The 15,651-nt window shown below is 47.6% G+C and overlaps 1 protein-coding gene across 3 annotated transcripts in view; it reads right to left on the bottom strand.

Moving 5' to 3' along the window:
* ZC3H7B (zinc finger CCCH-type containing 7B) overlaps positions 1-8,159 on the bottom strand; it is a 35,987-nt gene extending 27,828 nt beyond the window's left edge. Inside the window, exon 1 of one of the 3 annotated variants that reach the window (XM_019734450.2) lies at positions 7,752-8,159. The gene's annotated coding sequence lies outside the window, so the exon portion shown is untranslated. The remainder of the gene's footprint in view (positions 1-7,751) is intronic. The other 2 variants (XM_074326457.1, XM_019734449.2) reach the window with 2 other exon arrangements.
* Between the last annotated feature and the right edge of the window lie 7,492 nt (positions 8,160-15,651).

Genomic DNA, 15,651 nt, shown 5'->3' with positions numbered 1-15,651 from the left:
AGGTTTAATTTCGCCATCACCTGTCAGCGTTCCAGGTCTGCAGTGATCCCTCCCCCACTGCCCTCATGTGCCCTGCCTGTCCACCTGAGGACCCTCTAGTCCAAGAAGGTTGGGAGGGGTCTCGGCTCCTTTCTGGAGACGACCCACTGGGTGTCAAGCACCTTATGGCAGGGATTTTGAACCTGGGGCTCGCAGAGAGAATTCAGGGGCCGTGCACTTGGATGGGAAAGCATTTACAAGTTTTTTTCACTAACCCCTGCCTGATATTTAGCATTCCCTCCATTATGAACGTACACAGGACACCACAGTAAGTGTCAGGGCTAGAGATCACCTCTCTTTGCTTGTCACATTTCAGCTCCTGGAGACATAACCAAATATTGCTCGTCATGCTCACCACAACTTTGAAATCACAGTAGTTATGTTAAAATCACGGCTAGGTCTCGTTTTGAGGGCATTGATAGAAAAGCACAGCTACAGTTCAACAGAACTGGTTTCCCCTGTAATCCTGTGTATTTTATGTTCAATGCATTTAAAAACACCTTTCTGAGAAGGCTTCCCCAGGCTGCCTGCAGGGTCTGTGCTGCAGCAATGGCTCAGCAGCCCTATTCGAAGGAATTATGGTTTTATCCCTGTGATAATCTCAAAAGTAGGTGTTATTATCCGCACTTTCAACAGAAAAGCAAGGCTTAAAAAAAAAAAAAAAGTCTTAAAAACAAAAAAACTGAGGCTTGGCAGTCCTGACTAGCCCAAGGCCACACGACTCCTGGGGGAGACAGCTGGACGTACTGGCATTGCCCCAGGCTCCACCGGGAACCACCTGTTAGGGTTGTGATGATTTTCTTTGGCTCTTGTCTTCTCGAGGGAAAAAAATTCAGTCGAGAGACAGTGTTTTGTGCAGGAACAGGGTAGTACAAAGTTTATTAGTAAAGACAGATGTACTCCAAGATGTGGAGCGGACCAATCCCAAGAGGGGGAAAGGCGGCTCTTACATTGTATGAAGGCTGTTATTTCTATGGGTAGAATTGCGTCCCCCTCTCCCTTCTCTTTCTTTCTCTCCTGCTGAGGTGCCCCATCCTCCCTTTTGGTTCTCAAGGTAGTTTCTGTCAATTTTCTTTTTATGATCTGTTTGAGAAGCTCACCAAAATGGTCCTGAGAAACAGGATGTATACTCTGAGAAGTGGGATGTCTTCCTCCCTTATCTGGCTTTTAACAGCACATCCCTTTGGCTTAGAGGTATGTGGAAGCGGGAATCCTGCTGGGCGAGTAAGGCAATGGTGCCCTAAATGAGGGCAGCTGCCAGGGGTCTTGATCCAAGTAGGAGCTGCAGCAACGGCCTTTCTAACCGGGGCCAGCTCTCGCTTTCTCCTGCACATGTCTGTCAGTCTACCTACCCTATCAGAACGAAAATGGAAGTGGAATGCCCAACTTCAGCAACTTGCCCTTTGTTTACTTTTAACAGGCCACCTTGAACCAAAACCAAAGTTCAGGAAATTTCCCCCAGGCCTCCCCCATAAACCACAAACCAAAAGAAGAGTCAGCAGCAGAGCAAACTGCCCGCAGTGTTTGGTTACAAAGAACTTTAGCTTTCATAATCTTATCTTATGCTCCCAACAACCTGGGAGCCAAGCTGCACAGGAAGGGCTGAAACCCACGTCTCTCCATTTCTTGTCTCCAGGGGCCCAGGCCCCTGTCTCATCACTACCCACTAGCCAGCCATCGTCGTGCTCAAGTTTAAACAGTAAATCTTTCTCTTTTTTTTTTTTAATAGAAAAGTAACAGAAGCTCATTGTACAACCCTTGAGAATGATGGGCAAATCTAACAAAACAGAAAACACCTGGAGTCCCATAGCTCAGAGTGCCTTAACATTGTGGAATACTTGCTTTCTTTTGAGCAATTGAGAGAAGTCACTGCTCCGACTCCTGGGAGCTCAGAAATCCTTGCTCTGCCTACTTCGCTGCCTGAAGACAGGCAGGGTCTGGGCTGGCCCTGCAAGGAGCCCAGAGCCCTGCAGCGGCCTGCCCTGGGTTCGGATCCCAGCACTGTCCCACACTAGCTTTCAAGGCACCGCTCTGAGCCTCAGTTTTGTCATTTGCAAGATGGAGCTAATGATACCCACCTTGCAAGACTAGTCTGCAGATTTCTGTAGTATGCCCCGCACAGAGGTCAGAAATTTGTGTTTCTGCTGAGCTGACGCTGTTAGAGCACCCAGCAACTTACAAAATCAGCCTGTAAGTACTTTTCAATCAGCCAACATGGATTTCTTTGCAGTTTCTGTGTAGGCCATTCTTTTTTGGCAAGGGCTGTTCTGGAACACCCTGCTACTATTATTTATTTAACAAATAACCACAGAACACCTTCATATGCAAGGGGCTCTGCCAGATGCCGGGGAACAAGGGTAATAAAGTCCCTGGCCTTGTGGAGCTGGTGTTCCAGGCATGGGAAGACAAACAGGTCAGTGTTAAAAGCACAGGACAAGGAAAGATACAGATAAGAGTTACAAAGAAACTAAAATAGGAAACGTGGCAGGGAGTGATGGGGACGGTGTGGGAGCTTAGGGAAGGCGCCTCCGAGGAGGTGGCATTTGACAGACAAAGCAGCCAGCCACGGGAACATGGGAGGTGGTAAGAGTGCACTGGGCAGAGGGTACAGTAAAGGCAACAGCCCTGAGACGGGAATGAGCTTAGAATGTTCAAGGAAAAGACAGAAGGGCAGCGGGATTGCAGCGCTGGAGCGAAGGCAAGCCAAGTAGGAAGCGAGGTGCGAGGGGCAGGCTGAGGCCATCATTGCGCCCCACGTAGGTCACACTGGAGAGCCAGCTCTGTGTTCTGCACGTGTGAGGAGACCACGGGAAGGTTTTCAGCAGAGTGACAGGGTCCGTTTCAATCTTGAGATGATCCGTTTGGCTGCTGCATTGAGGATGGATAACAAAAGGGGAAGCTGGAAGATTAGCTAGGAGGCTACTGCAGTGGTCTGGGCCTGGCTCAAGGTGGGCAGGGGAGATGATTCAGGAACATTCTGGAGGTTATTAAATGCTCATGGCAACCACAACCATGCCCTATAAAGACATCGGGTGGTCTTTATAGTTTTTTTAAAGCCCCTTCACTTGAAACTCACAGCAAACCCGAGGCAGAGGGGACTGAATCAGCGAGGCCATTTCACAGAACAGGAAGCTGAGGCCCAGCCTAATGAAATGAGCATGCCCAGATCACACAGCTAGCGTGTGCTGGAGCTGAAAATGAAACTCAGGACTTTGGACTCCCTGCCCTGCATTCCTCTGCCTGCAGAGGGACAGAGTATGACACCAAATGCTGCAGAGAACATGAGCACAGATGAACCTCCGAAAGCCCCAGAAGGGTCACAGCCTTGACCTACGCTACAGCCTTGACCTACGCTGCAGCCCTTACAGGAAGTGCTCAACGGCCGCTCACTGGCTGACTCTGGCACGACGTGGAGGGCATAGTTCTTGGTCTCAGGGAATCTGACATGCTCTTCCCTTTCTGTCACAGTTGTGGACAGGGTAGGAAGAGCTTGAGGGCAGGTGACCCCTTGGTTTTCTTCTGTAAAACAGGGATGTCACCTTGAAGGACAGTTATGAGGATTGATGAAAGACTGTGGGAAAAAGCTCAATACAAATGTTAGATAATCAGGATTTCCAGACAGATAAGAGCTTTGTGGAGACTGAAAAGCTTGAAGACATCTCTCCTGCATGGCAGCTAAGACCTTGGGCTTGGGAGCCTGTCATGCCTGGCACAAGGCAGCGGTAAATAGGCGGTGGCTGCTGTCACTATTGCCACCGTTACATTGAGCCAGTGTCTTGGCCTCTGACAAGGGCCCAGGAGTTGATGCTGACCTGCTGGAGGCTGCAGATAGGTTCTGAATCAGAAATGCTGCTGCCCCTTCCTCTGGGTCTCAACTGCCTGAGGGGCAAACAGTGCTCACACACCTGCAGAAGCCATCAGGAGCTTGCAACAAACAGACTGACCAAGGGAAATAAATAAAGCAGGAGGCAGCCCTGTAGCTGGTGATGACAGAGAAAGGAAAACAAGCCCATTTTCTATGGGCCATTAAATGTGATGAAAGGAGCTGGCTTCTGTGGAGGCTCCTGGGAGTTGACACAGAGCTGTCACTTCATCAACCCAGGTTGAGGTTCCAGCTCCACGGTGCAGCCTGACTTCCTCTGTTGCATTCTGACCTTCCTGCCGTCTGAAATCTGACCCCATCAGACCCCTCTCCTCTCTCCCAGCCATACCTAGGCCCACACTGGGCCCACTCAAAAGCTGGACTCCCTGGGTTTGCTCTCTAGCTCTGCCTCTTACACAATGTCACTTAACCTCTCTGTGCCACAGTTTCTTCACATGCAAAATGGGGATAATTATAGTGCCTTCCTATAGGGCTGTTATAAAGATTAAATAAGCTAATCTAGGAAAAAGCACTCACAACAGGGCCTGACCATCAGGTCATTTGCTGGATGTGTGTTTGTTAAATTATTAAAAATTTACAAGCCCCTCTAGTTCCTCTCATCTGAGTTTCCCGTCCCGATCCCTAGGCACTGGGCTTCTCCCACAGGATACCATCAAACATCATCAAATCTCAGGCTTCAGAAAGGAAAACTTAGGCCCAGAGAACCCAAGGGACCTTGGTGGCGGAGCCAGACTTGAACCGGAACGTATACCTGCGGCGTATATCGTGGCCGTACCAGAGGAGCTGCCTTTCCTTCTTTATGTGGCTCTGCTTTTATCCTTTGTCCCTTTGTCTCAGTGCATCTCCTTAGAATGCTCTGTCTGGCCTTTCGGAAGCCATCGTTCAAATGTTCAAATGGCCCGTCTTCTAGGAAGTCCTTCTACCCCCAGGCTAAATAAACCTTCTTCCTCTCCAGTGGGGCATAATTCACTTTGACAACACAATGGCTGAGTGACTCCTCCTGGCACCTCCACTGGGGCCTGGAGCGCAGGGGCGCATCAGACCCAGTTCCTGTCCTTGGTGAAGCATCCATACCTTTCTCCTGTCCCAGCCACAAGTTCCTCCAAGGCATCCAGCAGGCACCAAGGAACTGAACTTAGACTAGAACTCCACGCGCAGGGCCCCGTCCTCCTTCCACCACCATTCTGCCTTCTCCAGTCATGCTTCCAGAAATCTCTTGAGAGTACTTCCTTTCACTGGGCCAGCCCCTCGAGGCCCTGGGACAGAGGGCGATTTTAATAAAGCTCCCTGACCTTTTAGCTTAAGCCACTACCCCTGTTGCATTTGCCAGTTTACCCCATCCTGGTCTCTGTTCTTGTCTACATATCTGAGTTGGAGGTGGTCCAATTCTGGTGGTTGAATGGTGTCCAATTCTGACACCATTCTGATGTAGTACACTCAACAGTCACACAGGCCTGGATTCAAATCTATCTGGGTGACCTTGGGCCAGCCAAATAAATCCTGTATTCCTCAGTTTCTTCAGCTTTGAAATGGGGATAATAATGCCCAACCCCTCATGCAGCCACTGTAAGAATTAGAGAGACAGCACATCAACCTCCCAGTGCAGGGGCAACTGTGGTGAGCCCAGGAACTCCTTCCTCTTCTCTACCCCGGCCAAGCCTCCCCAGTCTCTTAAGCCCCACTTGTGGGAAGAAGCCTTCCCTAAGGTTTTCAGGTCACCCTAAGAGCTCTCCCTTCTGTCCACTTGCATGGTATTGACTCCCAGTATCGGTCATTTCCTTGTTGTCTCACTGGTTCACTACAGTTAACTTTCTCTTTCCAGCCAGACTCAAAGGGACAAGCAAACTCAGCCCCAAGCCTGCTCACAGGCAGCATTGGGAAAGTAACTTGCTAAGGTGGCCCAGGACTCTGGGAAAGGGTGAGGATTTGGAGTCAGAAAACCAGGCGGAATCCTAGCTCTGCTATGTGACTTTCCGGCAAGATATTCAATTCTCAAAGCCTCAGGATTTCTCACCTGGAAAATGAGGATTGAAAAATGTCTACCTGACATGGTTGCCATGGAGGACGCATGAGCCAGCAAATGTGAAAGCCCTTTTGTTATACACTAAAAAGTGCTATTTAAGGGATTATTATTTTCAGATTCTCAAATCCAAACCTACTGATGCCTCAACTTGCCTACACCTGAGATCAGCTCATCCCACAGAGCGTCTTCGCCCCAAAGAATCCACCCAACCCCACATTAACTGTCCATCCAAAACAAAAAGTCAACAGCCTTGGATTCACGGCAGCCATGGAACACAAACCTCATCCCAGCTCAGGGATGAAAAAATCTCTCTCCCATCCTCAGACCTCCTCCCTCCTAGACACGGGTTCTCCTTCCCAGCTTAAGGCACCTCACACCCCAAACCTGTTCCAATTGTGCTTTAGCCCGGCATCATTCCTAGCTTGCAGTTCAATTTCTACAGAAGGGAAAATGGAGAAAGAAGACACAGTGGGTACGGTTTGTATGTGGGGAGAGTCTCGGTAGTAGAACTGAAGACTCCGCTGGCATTTTGTGTTCAACACTTGCTAGATTAGATGTACTATAATTACCGCACGTGTGTGAAAATGCTATTTTCACAAGACTTGATAAATTACAGGCGCTGAGGAAAATGGTCAGAAGTTGGGGTTCAAAGTCTAGTACCTAGGAACTAAAGTCCCAGTAAGCAACCCCCAGAAAAATGAAGTCCCCGACAAAGCTGCTGTGGGCCCCCAGTCCCCCACTCACAGCCCAGCCCCCTTCTCCAGCTCCCCACCCCCCACCCCAGCCCGACTCTCGCCCACTAATGTCGTGTTGGCATCACAGCCACCAGGGTCTGTCGGTGAATTGTTTCACATGATGTTTTTCCCCCTGGGAAAACTGCTTTGTCTCTGTGAAAGACCCCCAAACCAAGCACCTTAACACCCGAGCCAGGCAGATTTTAAGGGGTAAGGGGTAAAAGGAGGGAGCAAGCCCGGAGGGGTCTCAGAGACCCGCTGAGGATCGGAGGAGGGTCCGAGGCCGGGGTCGCAGCTCCCAGGCACCCATCTCCCGGGGACGCCCCCAGGCGCTGAGGCCATTCCCCGCAGACCCCTTGTGCTCCCTGACCCGCGACGGGCCCCTCGCAGGCTTCAGAGCCCAGGGACTGATCCCGCCACCGGAAATGCCCCCCCGCCCAGACCGCGCCCCCCTTCCTGCTGCCCTTTCCCCCGGGGCCGGGCAGCAGGCCCCGGATCCCCGGGCTCGCGTGCCCGCCGCAGCCGGCAGGGGTGGCCCGTCGGCGGCCGCGATCCTCGGCCCTCGTTGCGGTCCCTTCCTCAAGCTCCTGGCGCTGCGGGGCCAAGGAGCATACAAAAGGCAGGGGTGCACTGCCAGCGACGCCCCCTCCAGCCCCCTCGACCCCCTTCACAGGGGTCGGCGACGCATCTGCGCATCCCAAAGCTCCGGACGCCGAGGGGAGAGCCCCTCACGAAAGAAAATTCCCAGGCACCCCCCGTGGGAGCTGGAGGGGCGGCCAAAGCACCCAGCGGCAGGTGCCCCCAGCCGCACAATAACTTTGAAACTTTGGGGCAGGGCACGGGGACCGCGAGGGGGAGCCCCCAAATAGGAGGAAATGGGGATTTGGGGGCCCTTCCTTTATCTCTGCCAAATGCACTTTCCAGGTGGCCCCGCGCAGCTCCAGCCTGGCCAGGGCTCCCCGCGCCGCCCCGGCCCTCGCGGCCCCGGCCCCCGCGCCCTCCCGCCGGCCGCCCCGACGCGATCGGGCCCCGGCCTCTGCCCCGCCGGGCGCGGGCCGCGCGCAGCACTCACCTCGGCCGGGCTGCGCTCCCCGCGGGCCTGCGCCGAGCCCGATAAATGGTATGCTATGACTAGAGGTATGATTACGTTATTATTATTAGTAATAATAAGAGTAAATGCTATTTAATTACGGGCGGCCGCATCCTGCTCCCGGCGCCGCCGCCCGGGCAGCTCCGTCCATGTGGCTCCGGAGCGCTGTACTTTCATTTCCAGCCCCTCCGCCGGCCGCTCGCGGCAGCGCCCGCTGGAGGCCCCGTCAGTCTCCCAGCAGAGCTTCCTCCTCCGGTCCTAGCGCGGCTCCCCTCGCCTGGCGCCGGGTGGGCGGCGCGGGCGGCGCACCTGGGAGCCCAAGGGGCGGGGAAGTCCCCCTTTCCCCCTGGAAGGCTCATGCCTGGAATTCACCTTTATTTTCTCTAAGTGCCCTTTCCTTTTAGGGCTTTTTCTTTTGGCAATTCTCCATTTCTGGGCGGATGCTGGTCCGACTCGGCGCCCCCGCCCTTCCCCACATGTGTAAAAAGCCCCAGGTTTCCAGGAGCTTTCACTGAAAGCTCCCGAAAACCCTAACTGCGTTGTGTCCTTTCCACGGATGAAGACCGGAGGCTCAGAGTGGAACGAGGATCTCACTAGGCTGGTTTGTTAATGTATGCGATCTTTCCCGAAAGGATTTGAGGCTTCTTAGAAGACCCAAAAGGTGAGGGGAGATTACCAAAGGAGAGACCAGCTGTGAGAATCCTGGCTCTGCCTCAGAGCTGGCCAGGGCCAAGTTGGATTTGAACCCAGAGCTTCAGATTCCAAATACAATGTCTGTCATTCCACCCTCCCACTACCTGCCCAACTGATGGATGAGAGTTCCCTCAAATTTCCCCCTCTTCATTTTACATACACGTATGTATATATAGAGAGGGTGCCAAAAAATGTATACACTTTTTAAGAAAGGGAAAAACTATTACAATTGTAATGCTCAATATATACCAATAACAAAAGATGAACACAAGTCATGTGTATACTTACATTTTTTTGGCACCCCCGATATGTATGTGTGTATATATATATTTGTTTCTTATTGAGGATCAGCTGTGAGCCTGACAGACTTTCTTTTTTTTTTAACCTTTTTTTTTTCCCCAGTTTATTTTAAGTGTGTTTTTCCAGAACCCACCCATCAACTCCAAGTCAAGTAGTTGTTTCAATCTAGTTGTGAAGGGCACAGCTCACAGTGGCCCATGTGGGGATTGAACCAGCAACCTTGTTGTTAAGAGCACTGCACTCTAACCAACTGAGATAACCGGCCACCAAACAGACTTTATCTTTACAAATGTTATCTCTTCCACAAATATTTGTGCCAGACACAGTCTTAGGAAGTGGAGATACATCACTGAGACAAATTTTAAACACACTGTGGTAAATACTAGGAGGGAAGAGAAACTGGTGTTGTGTTTGCTTATTTAATTCCACAATAATCTTGGTAGATTGGTTTTAGCATGTCCATTTTACAGATGGAAAACTGAGGCTCACCATTAAGTGACTCATCCAAGGTGGCAATTCTGACTCCAGGTGTTTTACACGGCCTCCTACGCTTTCTAAGCGTATGTACTTTAAAGGAGCCTTGAAAAGGGAAAAAAACACACTTGCACTGTCAGAAGGTCTCAAACTCTTCCTTCTGTGGGTGCCATCTTTTCCCTGGGTACTTTAACAAACAAAAAGGCGATGTCTGGTATGAAAAGGATGGATGTTTATGTCCAGAAATGAAAGAGTCCAGTGACCCTCAGAATCACTTTTTGAGTGGGGTTTGTGTAAAATAAAGACCTCTAAATCTCACCCCCCCACCCAGAGATTCTGATTCAGTGTTCCTGACAATACAGCCTTGGGGATTCTGATGTTTAGTGGGAGATCGGGCCCCTAAGCCACCTGTGGTACATCCAAGATCATGGGCTAAAGGCAGCCACAGGCCCAGCCTGGTGATTTAGGGAGGCTGGGTGGTATGGTGGTCATGTCACCTAGGCAGCATTAGAAAACTAAGGTTGTTAGGAGTCCCGGCTGTGCCACCTGCTAGCTGTGTGAGCCTGGGCAATCTCACAGCATCAGTTTCCTCATTTATAAAATAAGGCTAAGAACACCTAATCAACACAAAGTTTGTTTTAAGGATTACAGTGAAATAATTCCTGTAAAGCATATAGCACAGTGCCTAGTCCATGGTAGGGGATGTATACATGTTAGAACCAATATCACCTGTGCAGTTTACCATGAAACACTCTCAACCACTTATCAGGTTAGGCACCATTGTTATCACATTCCCATTTGGTGGATGAAAATGCTGAGCCCAGTTGGATTACTGCATCTTGCCTCAGATGCACCAGCTGATAAATGGTGTGGTGATTCCACCATCCCAGACTGCTGGTGGAATAACACATAGCCTTAAATGAGGACTATTCATTATTCAAGGGGGAATTCAACCGGACACCAGTCCCAGACTCTTCAATTTGGCACCAACTTGTTAAACTATCTGAGTTGCCTGAGATGGTAAACGGCTCTTTACAAGACCCCAACAAGAGGTGATGGTGCTTAGGAGAGAAAGGCCCCAAGACTTGGCACGAGCAGGTCGTTTTTTGAGAAATGCCATTTCTCCAATGTCCTTGGGCAGAGTGTTCCACATCCACATGTTAAAACTGAAATAGCAGTAACAGCCCCCACTTCTTAGTTACTGTGAGCCAAACACTTTGCACATCTTGATTCTCTTACCCTCACCCAAACCCTGTAAGGCAGAGATTGTTTTTACCTGTTTTGGGGTGAAGAAACACACACAAAGCAATTAAGTGCCTTGGTTGAGGTCACACGGCAAAGAAAGAGGCAGACTGAACTCAGCCCCAGGCCTCTCCACCTGTAAGGCCTGACCACTGCACCGTGACATGGACGTCTTAAATCTGGGTGCATCACTGGCCCAAGGGTCTGTCACGTGAGGGGGTTGCTGGAGAATGGGAGTCATACACTCACGATCTGATCTTAGAGAAACTGACAGGTACATCATGCAGTTATCTCTTCTGCGGGGAGCTCCAGGTTTAGGCCTGCCATGGCTCAGCCCCCAGAGAGGCCTTGTCGTGTCCTGGGCAGGGCCTGGGCACATAGCAACCTTACCTGCAACCATGTGCAATGTTCCTTCACTGGACAAACATTCATCGCCAGGCCCCACTCTGGGTCCTGGGACTGCAGAGAAATCCCATGTCCCCGCAGTCTCAGGTCCCAGCCCTCTAGCAGGGGATCTTACTTTGGGGGTTAGGAAAGGATCCTGAAGATGTACACACAATTTTAGGCTTAGGTTGGGGATAGAAAGCATACTTTCCCCATCGGGTCACAGTGAAGATTAAGTGTGTTTCTGCATATAAAGCACTGGTTAATTTGTGCTTAACTGAAAAAGAAACAAAAAATACATTTTTCTGGGAAGCTGTCCATAGAATTCAGATTCTCAAAGGTGAGGGTTATTTAAAAAAGGAGAGGGGAGGACCCACGGCCTAGAGGTTGAGATAGGCTAGCCACCAACCTATAATACAGTGGATGAAATGCAGGGGATAAAACATGGTCCCATTTGTCCCTCACATGTTATTATGAAAATGTTCAAGCATACAGAAAGTTGAGAGAACTGTACAGTGAATATTCACATGCCCTAGATTAAGCTACAATTGTTAACATTTTATTGTATTAATATTTGCTTTATCACGTATTTATCATCCTCCTATCCATCCATCCACCCAGCAATTCACATAACGATGTTAAAAATAAAACAAAAAAAACAGGTAATTTTTTACTTTCTTCTTTATGCTCTTTTACATTTATCCTAATTTTTAAAAATTACCATCAGTTTTTATTTTTAGGAAATGATTGCAATTTTGGAACAAGAGAATTATTGAAAGAGAAAATAATCTACCCAAAGCATTTGATACCATGAAACCCTTCACAAGTATTAGTCCTGAATTTAAACTCCTCTGCAGACACCATTCTTTTCTATCTCATTCATCACTGGAGTCTCAGGAGCTGAAGCAGTGCCTGGTACAAGGAGATGCTCCATAACTATTTACAGAGATAATTAATTATTTTAATTACGGTTGTTTACTGAGGTTTTAAAAAAGAGTACCTTCTGAAGGGAGCCCTGATGGTGATATGGTTTGAGTTGTCTTTTACAGAGGATGTAGAGACCCCCCCCCTCCCACCAGGGGAGGTGACCAAGCATTCATCTCTCTCTCCAGGGACTCAAGGGGAGCACTTGTTTGGATCTTAAGAATTTCTCCCCACATTCCTCACGTGTCTGGCATACTTCAGGCATTTGTTTTTGATCTGACTAAATGGTAAGTGCAGCCTTGGTAGCTTTTCAGGAAATCAGCTTACATATTATTTATTCCATTTGCAATTAAGTTTGTTTTCAGGCACCAGAATGGAATTTAAAACACTCAGTTAAAGTAAACCCAACTTTAATGAGAGGCAGCCTGCCTTTTCTTCAAAATATTAAAAAAAACACAAAAAACACAAAAAACACACTGCAACAGAGAGAGAAAGGTCTGGAGCATTTCCCCTCCCCTTATTCCCAACTCACACTCACAAATTGACCTGTATTATGTGTGTATTGAAAAGAAGCCTAGAGATCTCGCTTCTATTATCTCTTGTCTAAATTTCTGTGTAATTTAGGTAGATTATTTTACTCCTCTGGGCCGCAGTTCTTTTATTGAAAAGAGGAAAATGGTGGCCTAAGATGGCTTTATCTGTCTGTCAAAGGCTATGTATGAGTCCACTTCTTGGGCCAGGCAAACATACCAGCTCTCCTGTGATAACTTAAAAGAGAGTTGGAGAAAGGGAAGGAAAGAGAGAGAGGATGACAAATGTGTTGCTTGGAAACACTGATGGTTCCAGACTCTTCTGACTCACTGTGCAAGCCCCCTCCTCCTTTTAAACCTCAGGCTCTCCATTGTAAAGGGGTTTGAGATAGAATCTAGATTCAGGAGCAACAAATAGAATCAGGACAGCTAAGGGGTGCTGTCAGGCTGGGTTTTGTGGGTTTTAGCTTTGAATGTGAACACCTTGAGGCAGGTCTTCTACTCTGGTTCCCTGCAAGCCCCACCGGCCCGTTCCCACCATGGCCTTTGAAGGTCATTGAGTTTCTGCTAAGAATTCCCTTCCATTCTGGAAACCCTATGATCCATCAGACAAGGAAGGGGAAGATCACCAAAGATGTTCTACTGCCTACCTTCCACACCTCTTTGAGAGATCTCTGTCGGAGGGCCCAGGAAAGTCCCAGGAAGTAAAACCAGAAAAGGGAGCGGGGGGATCACCCCAAGAAACCCCCAGACTGATATGATGGATCCTAGCTGGAATCGGCACAGGAATAGAATCAGGTCTAATTGGGAGCATCTCAGCCTTTTCAGATGATGATTCATTGTCAGCCAATATCCGGTGACCCAGACTGAAATCCAGTTCAAATGAGGAAAGCTGAAGCACCTGTGACAGGCCTGGCCCCAAGAAGACACTGCCAAGATCGATACAGTACCTGTCCCAGAGGCTCTCCCAGGTTGAGAAGAAAGCTGCCAAGAATACTGTTAACTCTGTGAAAAAGCCTGCAGAGAGGCCACAGACCGACTACTGTGGGGGCTTGCAGCTTGCTGTGGGGGCCCAGAGGAAGGTAACTCACTCTGACGGGAGTGGTGTAGGAAAGCCTCCCGGAGGAGGTGGCATTGGATATGGGTTTTGTAGGAAGAGAAGGAGAAGAAAGGTGGAAAGAGGACCTACATCTGAGTAGTCCTGTGAACCAGGAGTCTGGAGCTTCTGTTTTCTCAGCTCTATGCTGGAAAGGGTAGTAACGATGCCTCCTTCCTCTGTGGTTGTAAAGATTAAATCAGCCATGTGTGACAGGATCCAGCTAGTAATATATTTAACTCTGAATTGCAGGTAGTGCAAAAGCATGTACTTGGGCCCAGTTGTGAGAGGTAACTTTGCGTATGTTAATGGCGATTATCTCTGGGTGCCCGAGCTTCTTAGTAATGCTTACTTTTCTCTTTATTTTGCTCTATATTGGTTGAAGTGTTTGTGATGAACACTTGTTATTTATATAATGGTTAAAAGGCTTTTGTGAAAAGAAAAAAAGGCTACTATGTTCTAATACTTTAGAAAAATCGAACCTACAGAAAAGTGGCCAAAATCTTCAAAGAACTCCCAGATACTCTTCACCCAGATTCACTCAGTGTTAATATTTTGTCACAGTTGGGCTCTCTCTCTCTCTCTCTCTCATATATATATATATATATATATATATATATATATATATATGCACACAGGTATCCCCCACTTTTCGAAAGTTCACCTATGCCACTAACTTTTACAAAAGACATACTCAAGGAACCACATATGGAAAGTATTTGAAAAAAAAAGTTACATTGTTGCTGACATGTACTATGTAGTTAGGCCTACAATCATTGCATCCATACTGCACAGATAGACTTTTTTCTTGTCATTGTTGCATAAACAATACAGTATAACAGCTATTCACATAGCATTTACATTGTATTAGCTATTGTAAGTAGCCTCCAGATAATTCAAGTATACAGGAGGATGTGTGTAGGTTTTATGTGAATATAACAGTATACACTGGTAAGTGAAACTGTACTGTACATACATTATTTCTACTTTATATAGGCTGTGTATTGTCTCATTCCTGCTTTAGTATGTTAGTGTTATTTCAGATTTATGTGTTATTTGGTATGATTTGGTAGGTTATTTTGGGGGCTTGGGAACACTCAAATTTTTTTCCCATGTAAATTAATGGTAATTGCATCTTTGCTTTAGACCATTGAGGCTTATGGAAGGTTTTATAGGAACACTGTACTTTTTTTTTTTTTAATTTTATTAAATTTATTGGGGTGACAATTGTTAGTAAAATTACATAGATTTCAGGTGTACAATTCTGTATTACATCATCTATAAATCCCATTGTGTGTTCATCACCCAGAGTCAGTTCTCCTTCCATCACCATATATTCGTGTACTTTTTTTTTTCCCCCCGACAACCTTGGTGTTATTAGCACCATGCTCTAATCAACTGAGCTAACCGGCCACCCCGAGGAACGCTGTACTTTTGGATAGCAAGGGAAACCTGTATACATATTTATTTGAACCATTTGAGAGTAAGTTGCAGACATCATGGGCCTTAATAATTTCAGCATACAAGTATATTTCCCAAGAACAAAGGCAGTCTTTGCATAACCCAGTACAGTAATAAAAAAATCAATAAATTTAATGTTTTAAATACAATATTATTATCTAATACACAGTCAAGTTTTGCTAATTGTCTCATATATCCCTTTATAATAATTCCCCCCACTCCAGGACCTAATCCAGGACCATGTATTGCATTTCGTTGTTGGGTCTTTTCAGTTTTTCAGCTTTTGTCTTTCATGACACAGACGTTTTTTGGAAAAGTACAGACCAGTTATTCTGTAGCATGTTCCTCAGTTTGGATTTGTTTGATTTTTTCCTCATGATTAGATTAATTTCATGTATTGCTGACTGGATGGTGATGCTGTGACCTTCTCAGTGCATCACATCGGGAGGTGAGCGATGGATGTCAGTTTGTCCTGTTGATGTTAACGTGGACCACTTGGGTTAAGGTGGTGTAGCAGAGTTTCTCTATTAAAGGGTTACTATTTTCTCTTTTAATTATCAAGTAATTTGTGGCTATTTATGTGGAAGGCTTGGAACGTGATTTCAATTTCATAGGACAAAAAAGGCGAGGCTTTCCTTTCAGGAAATGGATACTATTTCTTGCTGAAGAGCTCCAGAGCGTTGTCTTCGGCAGTAACAGCCTTTGTCAATAAAGTTACGTGAATGTGCACCTTTCCGGGAGGGCTGGGGCGGTGGGCCGCAAGGCATGAAGGGAATTG

This window comes from Rhinolophus sinicus, linkage group LG02 (genome assembly GCF_036562045.2).
Source record: "Rhinolophus sinicus isolate RSC01 linkage group LG02, ASM3656204v1, whole genome shotgun sequence".
Lineage (NCBI taxonomy): Eukaryota > Metazoa > Chordata > Mammalia > Chiroptera > Rhinolophidae > Rhinolophus > Rhinolophus sinicus.
This window is presented reverse-complemented; position numbering and strand designations above follow the sequence as displayed.